This window comes from Brienomyrus brachyistius, unplaced genomic scaffold (assembly GCF_023856365.1).
Source record: "Brienomyrus brachyistius isolate T26 unplaced genomic scaffold, BBRACH_0.4 scaffold49, whole genome shotgun sequence".
Lineage (NCBI taxonomy): Eukaryota > Metazoa > Chordata > Actinopteri > Osteoglossiformes > Mormyridae > Brienomyrus > Brienomyrus brachyistius.
In genome coordinates this window covers 1,372,541-1,390,158 of record NW_026042324.1, presented here as the reverse complement: position 1 = coordinate 1,390,158, position 17,618 = coordinate 1,372,541, and the positions used below count along the sequence as shown (strand labels likewise).

Genomic DNA, 17,618 nt, shown 5'->3' with positions numbered 1-17,618 from the left:
TACAAATTAGCCATGTGTATATGAACGTGTGCATTTTATATTAGCTACGCTATGTCAGAGACAACAGAGCCACAAACCAGAGAAAAAAAATACTTTCTCAGAATATGAAGTCCAGACTTTACAGTGTCTGAAGTAATGGAATGCCAAACCATTTTACTGTATATGGTACATCATCAGTACATCTGTCAGTGTGACAAAAAAGCCAAATGGCAGCATGTAACTGCTGGTGTTAATGTGGTCAGTTCAACCAGCCGGACAAAGACAGAAATTAAAAAAAGGACAAATTTTAAATCTGTTGAACCGGCGTTCTTCTTCTGTATGTGGTTGGTGAATTGGGAGTAACCCCAAAACACTGGAAAAGGTTAGGGGTAAAACATGAAAATTGGTAAATTTAAAATCCTCGAATAATATTTGGGCACCCCTAACCTCAAACCATAACAGTCTGTTTGTCTAACCATTTGCATAAAATGTCTAACCAAACAGTACTGTATTGTACACTTTGCATGTCAAATTACCTTGTTGTATCCTATCTGGAGTTTTTATATACCATGGAACCAAATTATAGTAATCACACAATATACACATGCTCGCAAGGCATACCGGGACATGCAGATACTGCCAGCGCTACAGTATTATAGCGTATGTGAATTATAAATAGTTCAGTAACTTAATTTGTACAGTATTTTAATTTGAAAGTCAATAAAACTCTTAAATAGCTATTCTGTCCGTTTTATTACCTTATATTCATGCAATAAATATACAATATGTCAATTAGATGGTAATCAGCCTGAGACAAAAATAAAAAAGAAAAACCTGGTTACACTGATAATCGAGTGATCACGTCTGTTTGGGTGACATCGATCACTATAAGTGGATTCCACTGTAATATACAAACAAATTATGTACAAAGTTTCAAGGTCTACTGAACGCACTGGGAGCACTATATTTTGGCCCTATTACAAAAAAAATGCACAATTAATGGTACTGAAAAGTTTAAAACTTACAGTCCCAAAGACAGCCAATATGTAAGTGAGGCTGGTTGCCAAGTTGATTTTTAATATTAAGGAAGCAAAATGACTGTGCTTTTGACCAACAAAACCGCGTCTAAAGTCAGTGGCGCATTATTAAACAATGTTTAAGGGGCGCGTTTTAGAAACATGCAGGTGCACGACGCTCCTTACTGACACAGGTATGTGCTTGAGATACGCAAACGCTTTTTTGTTATTTTGTTTAATTTAATTTGCACATTTATTATTATTATAGAGCACATCAGGTCCTTTCACGTAACCCTACTGTTCAATAAAACATCAAAAGAAAAACAACATATACAGTAAAGAACAAACCATATCATTAAAAATCCTTTCGAGTTCATTACAAGAATTAACCATGTACTGTAACATACTGCATTTCAGGTATTTACAGTAGATGTCAGATGGAACATTACAATGCAGCACTCAGGAGGTTGGGGCATTATTTGTGGCATTTTGTACGTAGCATAGCATTCCATGTGTGATTGATGTCTGCTGGACATAAATGAGGACACATTAGAGAACTTTGGAAGACGTGATGCTGAACTGCATGTGCCAAAACCAACAGAGGAGTGTATGCCGGCAGCAGTGCGGGCAAGGAGGGATCAGCTGGGAGAGGAGCTGAATCGTCTGTAGCCTGGTTAGGAATCTAAATTGTGAGATGTAGAAAAATAAAAGCGTTATTGTCTTTTATTTATTTGTATTTTAAAACACTTTAAAAACTGTAGGTGTCATGACTCGGTGAGACACAGAGCAAGTAAACAGGAACTGGAGTCCAAAATCAGGGAACGCTTGGTTTACTGAGAAGCACAGAACATCAAAGCACATGCAACATTAACGACCGGACTGGGGAAACAAACTGAAACGTGGACTAAATACATAGAACTAATGACAGCAACAGGAAACAGCTGGTGAACATGGGGAATCCACATGAGGGGGCGTAGCACACGGGAGGAATGGAAGAGCGGGTCATGACAATGAAGGAGGGGGGCAACGAAGAGACAAGACCAGGGTGCACACCCACAGTGGCACAGAGGGACGGGGAGCGAACACAGGGGGCACACAAGTAGAGGGCAAGGAGGCAAAGGACGGGGAAAGTGGGGAGCCGGACGGATCCCTGGCAGGCGAGGGCCGGAAGCTGCAGGGGCTGCAGGTGACCGCAAGGAGGGAGCAGAAGGGAATGCTAAAGGTGGCGAAGAGAAAGGCCGGGGGACCGATGGAGGGGGCGAGGAGGAAGGCGAAGCGGACACTGCTTTCGTGCACCTCCCCTGGAAGGTGCACGTTTCTGGGCAGGGATATCTCCTCAAGTGTATTCCTCGTCCGAAGCGCGATGGGTCGCAGTGTGAGATTGCCCCTCACCTCTGGTTGCTCGAGCCAATAAATCACCTCATCACTGCCTCAGTGAGGTATTCTGCCTCAGTCAGGTAAGGTGTCTTCTCTGAGAGTATGGTCATTCTGTCACGAATCAGGGAGACATGGAGCTAGGAAAGAGGAACTGGAGTCCAAAATTGGGGAATACGGGGTTCCACAGGACATCAAAGCACACGCAACATTAATGACCAGACGGGAAACAAACTGAACTGACAGGATCAGGATAACTGCCCGGAACACTTACAGTGGGACCCTCTGGGCCTTGCCATCTCCGTGCACCCCTCCCTCTACCCGGTGCTTGGGCCACTTTGGACCCAGGTACTAGGGCAGCCACTGGTATCAGCTGAGGTCCAAGCGAGGGGCTGGCTGAGCCACACTATCCATTGCTGCAGTCCAGACTTCTGTTTACCTAACGTTATCTTCTCTTGCTGAGGCCCAGAGAGGAGAACCCACAGCATCCTCTGGCTCCTGTCCTACAGTCCCCTTGGTGCACTTCAGCTCCTGCCCTGCAGTCCCCTTGACACCCTCCTGCTCCTGTCCTGCAGTTATCTTTGTGCCCTCTAGTCCCACTGGATGCTAAGTACCCTCGGGCCTTTAAGACCCTTAGGTCCTGTGGTCTGGACAGGTCCCATCTTGCCAATGAATGAGCCCAGGAGGATCCATGTCTCAGGGTCATCACTCAGCATCCCAGGATCTACCCAGAGGCACATTTTCATTCTACAAGGCTTTATTTTACCCTGACCTGTGTTGACTTTTACATTTTTGGATGATCCATCCAATGCTTCAAGAAATTGTACAAGTTAGTGAGTGTGGGATAAGTACGGATTAGATGGCCAAATAAAATGACATGGCTATCTGTGGAATACAATGCTGTAATTTCCAACAGCCCCAAATATAGTTTTTAGATGCACTGTAAAACCCATGAGAAAACCATTTTTAATGCCTGATGACTTATGCTGTGTTATTTTATAATTGAATATCTGTCAGACCGTGCACAGGGGGAGCAAGCAGGGAGTGCGGAATCAGGATCAGGCAGATGGAAATCCAAGATCACAGGGTTTATTGCTGGCAAACAAGGCACAACACGGAGTTGATTTCAATGACGGGACTGGGGAAACATGCTTGATCGTGAACTTAAATACACATGACTAATTGGAACTAACGAGAAACAGGTGATGACATCGGGATTTCACAGAAGGTTAATGAGGGGAGCGTGGCACACAGGAGGATCGGACGATTGGGGGTGAAAGAACCCCCCCCAAAGGTACGTACACCGGGCATGCTCCAAGGGGAGTGACGGGTGAGATGAGGAACCAACAGGACCTGGTGAAACAAAACCAAGAACATTAACAAGGAACCGGGAACAGGATGGACACACAGAACACACAAGGGAAGCAACTAAGACAACAACTGATAAAGGACAGGGAATGCAGACAGGCACAGGGGCAACACGAACGGAGACACAGGGGGAACACTAACAGGAGAAACGAAGAGGTCAGGAGTTAACGAAGGCACAACAGAGGAACGAGGAGCAGACACAGGAGGCCGGAAAGGAGAGGACAACGGGGAGCCTGAGGGATCCCCAGCGGGGACCTCATAGGGGGCGAGGAGGTAGGCAGAGGGGGCACCAGGGGAGGCAAAGAGGCAGGCAAAGAGGCAGGCAAAGCCGCGGCAGGTGACGGCATAGCCACAGCCGGCGAAGGTGCAGCCAACTGACGAGTTGGAGTAGGGGGATCCACAAGTGACTGATAAGTCGAAACAGGAGAACCCGCAGGTGACTGATGAGGTGTCAGAGGCGGGGCCTTAGGCAGCTGACAAGTCATCGGAGCAGGACCCACAGGTGACCACCGAGCAGGAGCTAGAGAACCCACAGGTGCTCCTCAAGCCACAAAGACTGAAGGCGAGCTAGGGAGCAGGGTGGGCGGGACACAACCCCTGCACAGGTGTCCCAGTCCACTCCGGGAGACCGAGAAGTGGGGACCCGGGTGGGATCGACCACATTGGGGCGATGGAGGAGGGGTCCCATTCGTGCTCCTCCTCTCCCTCTATCAAGGGAGGAGGAGCGGTGCCAATTGGGGACTTCCTCAGGGACTGGGGCCAGGGGAGCAGGGTGCGTAGGAGCAGGATCAGGAACTAGAGCGTTAGGAGCCGGGGAAACTGGATCTGGAGCCGGGGGGACAGGATCTGGATGAAAATGGGGGGGTCTGGATCTGGAGCCGAGGAATTACAAATTGAGGCAGGATCCTCAGGGCATGACTGGAATATCAGGCGGCGTATCAGGAACCATGGGCACTGGAACCTCATGGAGCAAAACAACAGTCACAGAAACAAGGTGGGGCAGAGCATCATCTGCCGGCACAGGAACAGCAGGGGGCGGAACCTCAGCCGGAGGGGGCGCAGGGACCTCGTGCAGTGGTGGAGGCGATGCAGGGACTGCCAATACAGGAGCCATTGGGAACAGAGCCGGGGTTCGCACTTTAGCAGCAGGCACGGCCCCTTTAAGTACCGGTGGGACCCACGGGATGGTGTCCCAAACAGACCTGCTCCCTTTAAGAGTAGGGGGACCCACAGGCGAGTCCCGGAAAAGGGGCGTGCTGCTGACACTGGCCACGCAGCCACGGACAGACACTCCAGGGTGGCGGCAGCAGCTTCTGGTGCAAAGATTGGCAGAAGATCAGGGCTCCTCCCTATAAGCAGCAGGGCAGGCAGCCACGAGGGAGGAAGCAGCAGAGATGGAGACAGCCCCCAGAAAGATTGCCAGTGTCTCTTCCGGTCTCTGATTTTTCCACTTTCTTCTCTTTCTCTGGCTAGTCATTGTCGGCAGAGGTTGAGTCAGATCAGAGAGGTTGGGCGGTGGATCTAAAAGCAATCCGCTATCTAGGGTGATCTGCTGCCTATTTGCTTCTGCCGCTCGACTCCGGAGCTGTTGGAAGTTCAGCTGAACCTCTTCGGTCAAGGAAAGCATCCTTCAACGTTGAAATCCCCATCAGGATATCCCTGTATGAACTGGGGCCGCGGAGTCCTCCTGGACCACAGGCTGTTGCAGCCAGTATACCGCCTCGCTGACGTGATCGCCATATTCAGCTTCCATTAGCTGAGACATTCTGTCATGACTGCATACAGGATGAGCAAGCAGGGAGCACGGAAACAGGGTCAGGCAGACGTAAATCCAAGAGCACAGGGTTTATTGCTGGCAAACAAGGCACAACACGGAGTAGACTACAATGACGGGACTGGGGACACATACTGTCACGGGACGGCTCGCGATCACCTGGTGAGCGGGCAGAGAGGCGAGCAAGCGGAAGCAGGCACACAGGCAAGGTTCGGGAAAACAGGGTTTACTGGCAACAGGCACGGACAAACGCTGGGTAACATCAATGACAGACACTGGATTAGTACACAACAGGAACTTAAATACAGGAAACAAGGCAGCAGGAAACAAGACATGACTGGGCACAATCAGGGAATCACACGTGGGTAATTAGAGGGCGTGGCACACACGAGGAACGGACGGAGCGGGCGTCACACATACAGTGTACATGAAAATTTTAACAGTTTGAAAAAAATATGGGTTTTGGAGAATCTACAGTTTCGGCAGAACTAGAAGTACTCAATTATTCATATATTTAAAATGGATATTCATCCAGTGTTAGCTTCTTGTTAATAAATCAGAGAATGTGTGTTCTTGATAATTATGCTGTCGCCCCTTTCGTTGGCTTTCTTGATGCTGCTGGAAGAACAGTTTGATCCTGAAGTTTGCAGGACATGGACTGAATTTGCAATGCTCATCTTATCTTGGGATCTACATGTAATAGAATTGAAATGCAAATCTGTTACTCAGCACCTTTGTACAACAAAATTTTATTATTACGAAGAGCTGGAAACAACTCTGCTGTCAGTTTTAATACTCATCTCGGAAATGAGTTTTGCATTATTAGCAGTGACATGCATTTCCCATTACCATCACTGGGTCACAGCAAGCCTGCCCCTATTCAGGGTAGCTCAGGACACAGTATGGCAATGATATTTATTAGATCCCAGTGTAGCACAGGACATGTACATATGCAATCCAACCAAAACACATCTTTCTACTTCTGAGTTGAAACCAATGTAGTCAGAGGAAAGTCACATGACCATGTGAGAACAAGAAAACTCCAACAACAGAGCAGGATGTATGGCAGCCCTGTCCTATTATGCTCATGAATTTGAATAAAAATCAAAGTATTACATCAGTTTGTACATCGTCCTAGTGGCTGACCCCACAGGGTCGTAGGGGGGCTGGAGCCATAAGCTACTGCTCTAAGACTACAGGGGAAGCTCAGTTTCCTCCATAGAATTGCCAAAACAATTTAATTAGTTAATGTATCAATTAAATTGATTTTATTTGTGATTAAATGTGTAATTTATCTTACTAACTGATCCACAGCACTGATCATTTCACAGGAGTTGCTTTCGACAACATAAATATTAATTTTCCCTTTGAAACCAGGATAAATACCGCCCATAAGCACCCATTGACTCTGGAAGTCTATGGAAGATTCTTGTAAACTTTATCTGAGTGAATAACAAATGAAAGCTTATTGGTCAATATGTTTCGATTACGAGTTATCAGAGCACACCTGGATGCTGCGCTTCTCTGGGAGTCCATGAGAGCTTCCTAGTTTTTGCTAAAGCAATGTTGATTGTATGTTATACCTACCTGGAAGCCAGGCTTCTCTACATAATGTTTAGGAGACACCTCAATGACACAGGATAAACTACCAATAACATTAATGGTCACAGCACATGCAGTCGGAGGCATTAGATCATAGAATTCATTCACTCTCTTGCATGCAGGGGCACAGAAGCATTTCATTGCAACCCAGAGAGACAGTTCATCATTTCATATGTCATATCTCACCATTGGCATTTGTAATTGGTGTAAATAAAGCCATTAACCTTTAAGTTTTCACATGAGCAGTTTTTGACTTTGATCGTTCGTTTTTTTTAATCGACTAGTTTTGTTGTAAGCTCACTAACTAAGCTGTTTGTACAGTATGTTCAAAATGGTAAAATTGCTTCAGAAAGCCATGCTGCTATTAGATGATAATAGATTATTTCATATAAAAAGAAAGGAGAACAGAATTTCCATGCAAGTAGGTGACTGGCTAAAATAAGAAAAAAAGACCTTGTTTTGGGTTTTGGTCATTTTGCCAACTGTTGGCACTATGCTTCCCTCATTTTAAAAATCACCAGCCGCTACTGGATCTCAGGCAGCATAGAGCACCAGGCTGGGGGTACATCCTGGATTATATGTGCACCAGTCTAGTTATTACAAAAGGTATAAATAATGCCATTCCACACATCATGTGTTATTCAGTATATTCATGGATTTGAATATTATATCATAAATAAAGCTTTGCTGTTGTCTCTAGAGGAAAAAGTCAAAACTGATATCTACTATACTGTCCTTAAATAAAATCGTTTTAAGTGGACCACACAGTCCAGGCTCTGCTGGAAGGGTTGCTGCATAGTACAGCAGCGAATTTGGTTCACATCTAAGAGGAATACCAGCCTTTAGGCCCCTCGTCCGTATAACATGCTCTGTTCCCCTTTTCCTATGCTGCTTTTGGACCCCAACACCCTCACTTCAGCGGGAAGTAACTGGCACAGAAAAGGGATCAGCGCCAAGGTGTATTTGTGGCTGAAATGACCCCCGCCCTTATTTGTGGCTCGTGTGCTGTGCTGTGCACGGGTGGCCTCTGCATGTCACATCCACAGATGGAGAGAGAAAGTGTCAAACTCCACGTCAGACAATCGCAGCTGACAAGCGACACAGCAGAAGCCATCATACAACTCTCAGAATTGAAAGGTGCCCAGCGAAGGAGAAATGTACCGTGAATAACTCAGCTTCTGTGCACTTCCGGAAATATCAAACCATATGATGCAACTTTGATATGGTTTCAACCTGGGGTTTGGCCCTTTCTGCTTCAGATTTCATTTTGCCCTTCATTAATTAGACTGTGCACAGGTGGATGCCTGTTCACTATGCTGTGGTCCCAATCTTTCCTCTGAAGTGGCCCAAAATAAGATGGTAACTGCCTCAACACTCTCTCCTTTTGCAGATGCTTTACATTACGGCCTCGTTCTGCAATAAGTGGCACTGGCTACCTTTACAGCTCTTTGAACATCATCTCCATATCCTGCTTGTAAACTGCCACTGCTTTTGGCAGCCAGTGCTCCATCAGCAAGTCAGAAAAGACATTTCTCAGCAACCATTCATTATGGGTGGCATTTTGTTGTCCCCAATCCCCTTAAGCTGTGCATTGTATGACCTCTCTCTTGTTAACTGACTCAAGATAATGTCAAATTACATCAGAACCTCCTTTGTCACTTGCATCATTATTTATGATTGGATACAAACACCGTAGGAAGCAGTTTTGCTTCAGGGTAGTGATGCTACTGTATACATAAATCCATTGCAAAACTCAGCATTACTACCCTTTATCTGATCTGGATTCTCTATGTAGATTGTTCTTATATTGATAATGAATGAACTATGCATCCATCCATTTTCTGTAACTGCTTATCCTATTCTGTATTGAGGGGTCCTGAATCTATGGGTACAAGGCAGGGAGCACCTGGGGGCAGGGTGGGGGGGGGGGCAACCCATCACAGTGCACACCCCCACACCATTCACTTCATTAATTTGGCAACTTCAATTAACCTCAGCATGTTTTTGGATTGTGGGGGAAATCGGAGAACGTGGAGGAAACCCCACGACAACACAGGGAGAACATAGAAACTCCACATACATGGAGCCATGGCAGAGACTTAACCCTCGTCCCCAAGGTGTGAGGCAACAGTGCCAACCACCGCACCACCATGCCACCCCAGAACAAAGACAAATAAAAGTAATCACTAAATTTATTTAACCCATCCACCCATCTTTCAACGGCTTATCCTGATCAGGCTCGTGGGGCTACACCATTACAGGATATACTCACAGCCAGGCTTTATGGTAGCAAGCTGGAGTGCAGAGGAAATCTACACAATGTAGGGAAAATATGCAAACTCCACACACACAGAGAAGAGATAGAGTTTCACCTGCCAAACCTGGAGGTGATAGGCAACAGTGCTTCCTACTAAGCCTCTGTGACATCCAGCCAGGAAAGCCATTTAACAGTAAAAGCCAAATCTGACCAGCTTTTCAGGCACGCAGAGTTGCCCCAGGGAAGTACAGAAACACAGATACATGTGACCTTTAAAACATACTTACACGTCCCCTAAAATATACACACACAGCTGCTCTCATTGTGACTTTGATGCAAATATAGAAATCCTGAGTCTGCATTTTACTCGTAGCGATGATGAATTTTTTTTTTATAAATATCTCTTTTGGACACTATCTTTGGAAGCAAGTTAGCCTCCAAAATGTTTTATTTACTGCCGTCGAGCTCCATTTGTCCTTTCTCTGCACTGGGACAAATAGTTTTTCTCAAGCTCAAGCTGATAAATATGTAAATGTCCCGGAATTGAATAATGCATGCTTTCAGACATTTTTTGAGCATATTCTGCCCAGGAAAGTGAAAAAAATGCAAAGCATTTAATTGAAAAATCCATTAGGATAGTCCTATGGTAACCTAGAATTAATCCCCCAACAAACAGCCTTTAATTTATTAACTCTAGGGAAATATATTCAATCAAAACGCATTCTAAGGATAGATAACACAGGATCCATTCTGCAGTATTATGTAGTAATAGAAAGTGATTTAACACAACCAAAAATTGGCTAAATATTTTTAGGGGAAATGAGACTGCAGAATCCAAGACTAAAGATGGATGTTTTTAAAATAATATGTGTGTATTTGTTTTTAAAAATGTAGTGATTAGAAACATAAAACTGGAATGAGTCCCCTAAAACTGTAGACCCTGGAGTGGTACAAGTGTCCCTGAAAAAATGTAATGCTTTCATCAGTATGAATGAAGTTGTCAATAATAAAATACGACCCATTTTGGCTATTTTTCTTTTCGTTTTTTTGCCTACATTTGTTCCTTAATTGCCCTTATGCATTCAATGGAAGCACAGTAGGATTTGAGAAAGAAATGCAGCACTAAAAAAGAATCAGAAAATTATTAATGAACACCCAGGGCTTTTCTAAAGGAAACACACTTTTTATTTTTAGTGTTGTTAAATAAAATATTTTGTTCTTTTTGTTTTAAATGTACATAAGCTCTTCGAATCGATAACTTATGGGTATTGATTTTGCACAAATAGCGGAATGATGACAAGCAAGCAAAACATAAATAAGCAAATAAACAAAACAATACAATCCAGCAATTGTTTGCCATTCTTTTTAGATGTCGTAGTAAAGGATTTTAGTAATTTAAAAAGCCTAAACAAAAATGTACATTGTTTATAGATTAGGATGTATTTGTTTTATAAGAAACTTCCAAAAGAACCTTCCAAAGTGGTTAGTACTCTACTGACTTTTGAATTCACTTTCTATTGGTTCTTGTATTAAGAAATTTTCTGTAAAAATTCAATGCTTTGGCACATGATGTCATGCCCGGCTCGTCCGCTCCTCCTGTGTGCCACGCCCCCTGCTTACCCTCGTGTATTTCCCTGATTGTACCCCGCTGTATCTGGTTACTTTGATTAGTCTTGTCTGGTTTTAAGTCCTGGTCTTACCTGTTAGCAGTGTCCGTCATTGATGTTGTAGCCCTTGTGGGTGGAGATGGTCGTTGGCGTGTCATGTTCCCCAGTCCTTGTCGTTATAATAAATCCCCGTTTACCCTACTTCTGCCTGGTCGCTTGCCTCTCCGCTCGTCACCGTACCCGTGCGCCTCTACCGCCGACGTCCCGCGTCACAGATGATGTTGCATCTATTTTTTTTTTATACATATCGTGCACACAGTTATCCTTCCACACTGTTGACAGGCATCGCAAGCACTTTCTGTGAATATTACAAACAACTTTCACTAATGCTCTCAGGATAACTATACAAATCGGAATGTCAGATATGGCTCAGTGTTTCAGAAATCATTCATGATTGACTAGTTTACTTGCAGTGATGTTATACTCTACAATTGCTTTTTTATTTTATTCTAAATAAATAGTAAATTTTGTCTACTAAATAAAAGCTTTCAGTTAGTTTTGAATTAGGTTTGCAGTAGAATTTATATATAAATGCAATCTGAGTGTCCGTTTCATTTTACATTTGAAATACACCACTGGTGGACCCCATAGGTGCTCTATGTCCTTAAATTAAAGATTAACCCAAACCCATACATATCCTTTCTAATATGATAAGGATTCTTCTTATTCGGTATTCTTGGTAAAAATTTACCACAATAAATCTAATGCTGAGGGTAGTAGCATAGCAACATACAGTTACCTAAGACTTGTGAAAGGGATGTCAGAGAAACTGAGATCAACTAGCAGGCAATATAGCAATATGGTCAGAGCTTCATTGCCAAGACAAGTCTCATTTAATTTTTACCCAGCCAATGTCTTAGTTTCAATAATGCAGGAAAAGACTTTGTCCAGACAAGTTTTTGCTGTGACAGGAAGGACTGTGAACTCATGTCATTTCTTTCTGCTGGAGGCGTCTCTTATTGCAGAGGCAGGGTCAGTAAGCTGTATGACAAGACAATTGGCAAACACAGAGTGCCTGAAAACAAACAATTGAAGAACTTCTGGAACGCTTCCTCTGAGCTCTTTGTGAAAGTGATTCTAGGGGCTCAGTGATCAGCACACACACCCACACATATGCACACACATGCTTTCCTATGGAAAATAAATTAATATAACTTGAAGAATTAAAAAAATATTCCTATACTGTATTGCTGCTAGGCCTCCCAGTTAGCACAGTGAATAAATACATATTTATTAAAAGATAAAAATTCTTAAAAAATAGAAAGGATACCCCCCCAACTAATCAATACTCCTCGCACACTGCAGTTATTTACAGGCTACAAACAAGGGCTATTTACAAAGCAGGGTAAAGCATGCTGGGATATGCAAATTAGATATGACTACACAATCATCCGATACAAGTGGAACCAGCTTACTGACCTCAGAATATTTATACATTTCTGAGCCAATGACTTTATGATTTATATATCCCATTCCAAATTTATCCTTTGCTTTTTTAATTTCCAAAAACTACCTCATTGTTTCATTGTCTTCGGCTAACTTGAGACACACACCTTTGTTGATCAAACTATCAGTCCTCAGTAAGGTTGCCACTGTATTGTTTAAGAAATAAGAACAGTGAAATTTGATGGCAGGGGGGAGTGGGTCATCTCATTATCCAGAAATACAAAAAAAATCATGTGCCACATTGGTTCATTTCATTTTTAAATAGGTGGCAACGCATAATATATGGGAAGATCTTGTCATGACCTGTTCATCCGATCCTCCCGTGTGCCAGGCCCCCTTACTGGCTCGGCCAGCCCGAGGTAATGGAGGATCCCGCGACCGAGGATCCCCCTTCCGAGGATCTGCACCTCGCGGAGGAGATGCGGCTGAATTTGACCCGGCTAAGAAGCTAGGTCGCTGAAGACATGATCCGGCAGGCGACCATTGATTGTAGCTTCCTCCCTCCCTTGCCGTGTGAGCTGCCGGACCTCGCAGCACCAGCTCGCAGAAGAAGGAAGCAGGGAGAGAAACGTGGGGACGCGCTGAGAGTTTTTCTGGGGGCCGTCTCGATCTCCGCTACTTCACTTATGGCGTGTCGAGAGAAGATCGTCCCTGCTGTCTCGTCTGCTCACGACAACCGTCTGCCTGTTGCTGCTTCACCTGCACTCGGAGCTCATCTGCCTGTTGCTGCTTGGCCTGCGCCCACTGCCAAGGCGTGGACCCCTGCTCTGTTACCCCCATGTGACAGACCCCGACCAGGACTGGCTCTCCATATCCAGGAGGGGGAGAGGTCACTTGCGCAGGGGTCGGTTCCCGTCCGGCCTGCCCCCTGGCCCGCCCTCGGTCCCTGTAGCTGGGGTTTGTGGGGCGCCTGTGGGTCCTCCTCTGATGACTCTTCGGCCACCTTCGGCCCCGCATCCGTAGACTCGTCGGTTGTCTGCGGGTTCCCCCGCTTCGACTCATCGGTCACCTACGCCTGGGCCGGCTGTGACTGCGCCTTCGCCTGCCGTGGCTGCTGTTCGCTCCTCCCCTCCGCCAGTGTCCCCTTCGCCTTCCTCCTCGCCTCCTCTGGTGCCCCCTTCCTGCCTCGCAGTTGCCGAGGGTTCCTTCGGCTCCAACCTCAGGGTCGCCTGCTGCCCCTGCAGCTTCCGCCTGTCGCCTGCTGGGATTCCCTCAGGCTCCCCGTTTCTCTCCGCCCTTTGCCTCCTTGCCCTCTGCCTTCGTGCCCCCTGCGTCTGCTCCTCATCCTCCTGTTTCTCCTTCATTCGCTCCTGGCCCCTTCGTTCCTCCCATTGGTGTTCCCCCTGTGTCTCCGTTTTTGTTGCCTCTGTCCCTGTTTGTTTTTCCTTTTGCTTGTCAGTTGTTGTGTGGGTTGCTGCCTTCATGTCTGTTCTGCGCGTCTGTCTCATTCCCAGTGCCCCGTTGATGTTTTGCTTTTGTTTTCTAGGTCCCGTGTCCCCGGTCTCGTTCCTCGTCTGGTGTTCACACCTTTGGGAGGGGAGGGGTTCTGTCATGACCCACTCGTCCAGTTGTCCTGAGTGCCACGCCCGCTCATCTACCCCATGTGGATTCCCTATGTTCACCAGCTGTTTTGCATTTTTTATGATTAGTTTAGTGTATTTAAGTCCACGTCACAGTAGGTTTCCCCAGTCCTGTCATTAATGTTACATGTGTTCTAGAGTGTGTTACCCTGTAAATTGTTTGTATCCACGGCTTCCTTCGCCTGCCGATCCCTAACAGATCTCTGGTCAACATGAACAGTATTTACAAATCAAAGTATTTTTTACTCCTGGCTCTTTCACTTATAATATACCACTTGCTTGGTATATACAAACAAAAAAGGTATTTTGGCAAAGTGAAACTTGGGATCCAAGTGCAGGATCAGGCCATTTGTCCTGCATCCAAGAAGCACAGCATCTTACTTGTCTTAATGTTGTCAGGTTCTCCAGATCAGTGGCTCCACTGACTACTATCAATTAAAATTCCAGAGTGGGGGAGCTGGCAATGTAAAAAAATATAAACTTTATTTTAGAATATTCAGAAAATCTTCATTGTAATCGTCATGCTACACAGTTTTAGAATTACTGATCTGTACAGTGTTCCTGGGAGGCTTGTAAAAATTCTCACGGAATATGTTTAAATGGCAGATGGCTGTTTTCACAAGATGGTGGCTGCAGGCTCCATTTTTACTCCAGGTTGCCTTCTGTCTTGCAGTACCAGTTTTCTAATTTTGAGATTATCTGCGGTGTGCATTTTCAGGTGCAGAATTTCATCCATATACTGTAATGTTTTTGTGAAGTAGTAATAAGATGTATCAAAGATCAAATAGAATAAATACATCAATAATAATATCATCATAAATTATGTTTACTGTCTGAGACTGATTTTTCTGGTATCACTATGCGGCAGTTTGAATAAGATCTATCAAATAGTTTTTTTTATCATCTTAACAGGATCAAGTGTCAAAACATTTGCCATTTTTTTGCTGTCTCTGTGCAGCACAGATTCAGATTCAGTTCCTGTCCAGCTCTCATGCAGTGTTTCTGCAAAGTTCGAAAAAGATGCGTTGAATAGATTTTCATGATTTTAATCAAACGATTTTGGAAGCATTGCTAACTATTTTTATGATCTAAAAGTGCACGGTCTGAAGCACACAATGAAAGTTCTTTTAGGTTGTGCCCAACCCACTTTTGCTAGTTTAAAGGCAGAAAAATACTCACTGCACCAGGCGCAGTGTGATGTCCGATGCGAGAGTGAACAAGCATGGAAGTTAATCCAGAAGACGAAAGCCAAAGGACAAGGTTTTATTTGGGGTAAACGGGGAGCAGCACAAGACAAACGTCAATGACAGAGCTGGAGAATACAGACTTAGATGTGGACTAAATACATCAGACAAGCCGAAATCACAGGGAACAGCTGGGCACAATCGGGGAAGCACACGTGGGTGATCATAGGCGTGGTACACACGAGGACTGGATGCGCAGGTCAAGACACACATGGTCAAAAATCTTCTAATTAGTCATGAGTGTGTTTGGAGTGTAATGTGCTATAAACTGCAAGTCTCAGTGACGCAGACCTCAAGAACTGTGATTGATCCTCTTGGTAGCATTCATTTTTTGTATGAAGAAAGTGTACATCCCAGGTGTACTTATATCACTGATTGAAAGTGAAGCGCTATTTATATCTAGTATTGAATAACCATAATCACTCTAGGCACCGTAGCAACAGGTCTACAAAGAACTCAGTCGTACTTTACAAGACTAAAACAAAAGTAAAATGTACCATGGACATTAACTTCAGAAGAGAAAATGCATAAAATGTGATATTGAAGTGGCTTGACCTGTTTCCAAATATAGCACAAATATAATCAGGACTTGATAAATGGTTAAATGCTTGTTTTTTCTGTTTCGATTGTGTGATTCAATAATCATGCAGGGTGGGAAAACAATAAATGCAACATCCCAAACAATGTATCAGCTAGCATTTTGGCGATGTAATTGCTAAATAACACAGACACACCAGCGCACAAGTATAAATGCTCTCAATGCCGTTGGCCATTTGCGTAGGTCACACTGTAGGTTTGACACAGAAGTTTAAATCAGTCTTAAGCAACCACAGTGGGAATCACTTGCTTTTTGCCTGTTGTGACAAATGCACTGAAATGTTATCTGGCACTTCAGGGCCATGTGTGTTCAATTTCGAAGGGCCAGACTACACTGACATTCACTGCAAGTGCAAGCAAATCAAAAGTGACAACTGCACTAAAGACTGAAACAAAACAAAAATGGGTGATGTTGTTTGTAGATCTGCATTCTGGTATTGCAGACATTGTTGCAGGCAAAATATGCCTGTTTGTATGACTAGCCTACTATAATGTAAAAAAATTCTTACCCTGCAAATAAGCATAGTCAAGTGAAACGTATTTTTCGTTTAGAGGTGGGAACAGGTCGAGAATGTGGGCGGTGTCACTGCATGAAAATGAGTGACTTGGGAGCAGGTGTAAGGCGAACTGAAAGGCGTTGGGCAGGAAAATCACAACTGCATCAGGCTCATGCTAGCAAAAGCACTTGGATCATGCCTGGTGCCACTTTGCTTCAGATGCCAAATAGAGCTCATTGTCTTAATGGGATCCAGTGTCAACACTGCCCTGTTTTTGCTATTACTATGTGATGCTGTTTCAGTTTTGAGGCAATCTGTCTCAAAATTTTACAAGTTGCAGTTCACCAGTCATACAATGCTTACGGAAATTTGAAAAAGATTCGTAAAACATTTTCTCAGTTATTGTCTTAACAAGAAGGCACTTGCAGTGTTGGCAGAGTGGTCCCAAAGCCATATGTATTCCCTCTCTGGAGAAAAATATAAATAATACTAAAAAAAGCAAATCTAGACAGGCCTTGTTTCAATTTGTAGAGTTTCGATTATAATTTTGTCCGCACTGTTTTAAATAGCTGGGATGTTTGGCAATTAAGCACAGATCCTCTGTGTGCCTCCAGGTTTATCTCCAGGTTAACACCCTATTTCCCACTTGTTTCCAGCCCAAAAAAGCTTGAGATTCATTAATTTCTGCTCACATATACTGAGGTAGGTCTGTAAGTCTGCGCATGTCCAACTCTTGTTCCAACATCAAAGATTCACAAATGCATTCACATCAAAGGCAGATTTACCTTATCATACTAGAGTTAAACTCCACAGATTGTTCTTAATACATCACCATTTTCCTCAAATTATGTGTGATGAAAATCGTAATGTCATCCGCATTCAAATTAGCAAGACAAGAGTTTCCCTGTGTTGGTAACAGTTTCTGCAAACTGCTTGGACACATACATGTCTGCAATATGTATTTTTATTAGACTTAAAAAGATTTTTTATACAATGTAGGCACAATGCCATAAGATGATTCAGTCTAATGCAGTGGCCAGTGGTCTGACTATTAACTGCAATGATGCTGTCTGCCAATAGAGGGCTCTGTACATATAAACAACATATTAACTTTGAGGCGATTACTTCTGGCCAGAGTGAAGCCAACTCCTTCTCTAAGGAGACAACCTTTTCACATGCCCTGAAATGAGACCATCCATCATTTCAAACAAAAGCGA

At 44.2% G+C, this 17,618-nt stretch overlaps 1 long non-coding RNA gene across 1 annotated transcript; it reads left to right on the top strand.

Annotated features, from left to right (window-relative positions):
* Positions 1–13,260: 13,260 nt before the first annotated feature.
* On the top strand, positions 13,261–15,912 carry LOC125723487 (uncharacterized). The gene is made up of 2 exons (XR_007386915.1): positions 13,261–13,327; positions 13,970–15,912. It is a non-coding gene; the product is annotated as an uncharacterized LOC125723487 (long non-coding RNA).
* Positions 15,913–17,618: the final 1,706 nt, after the last annotated feature.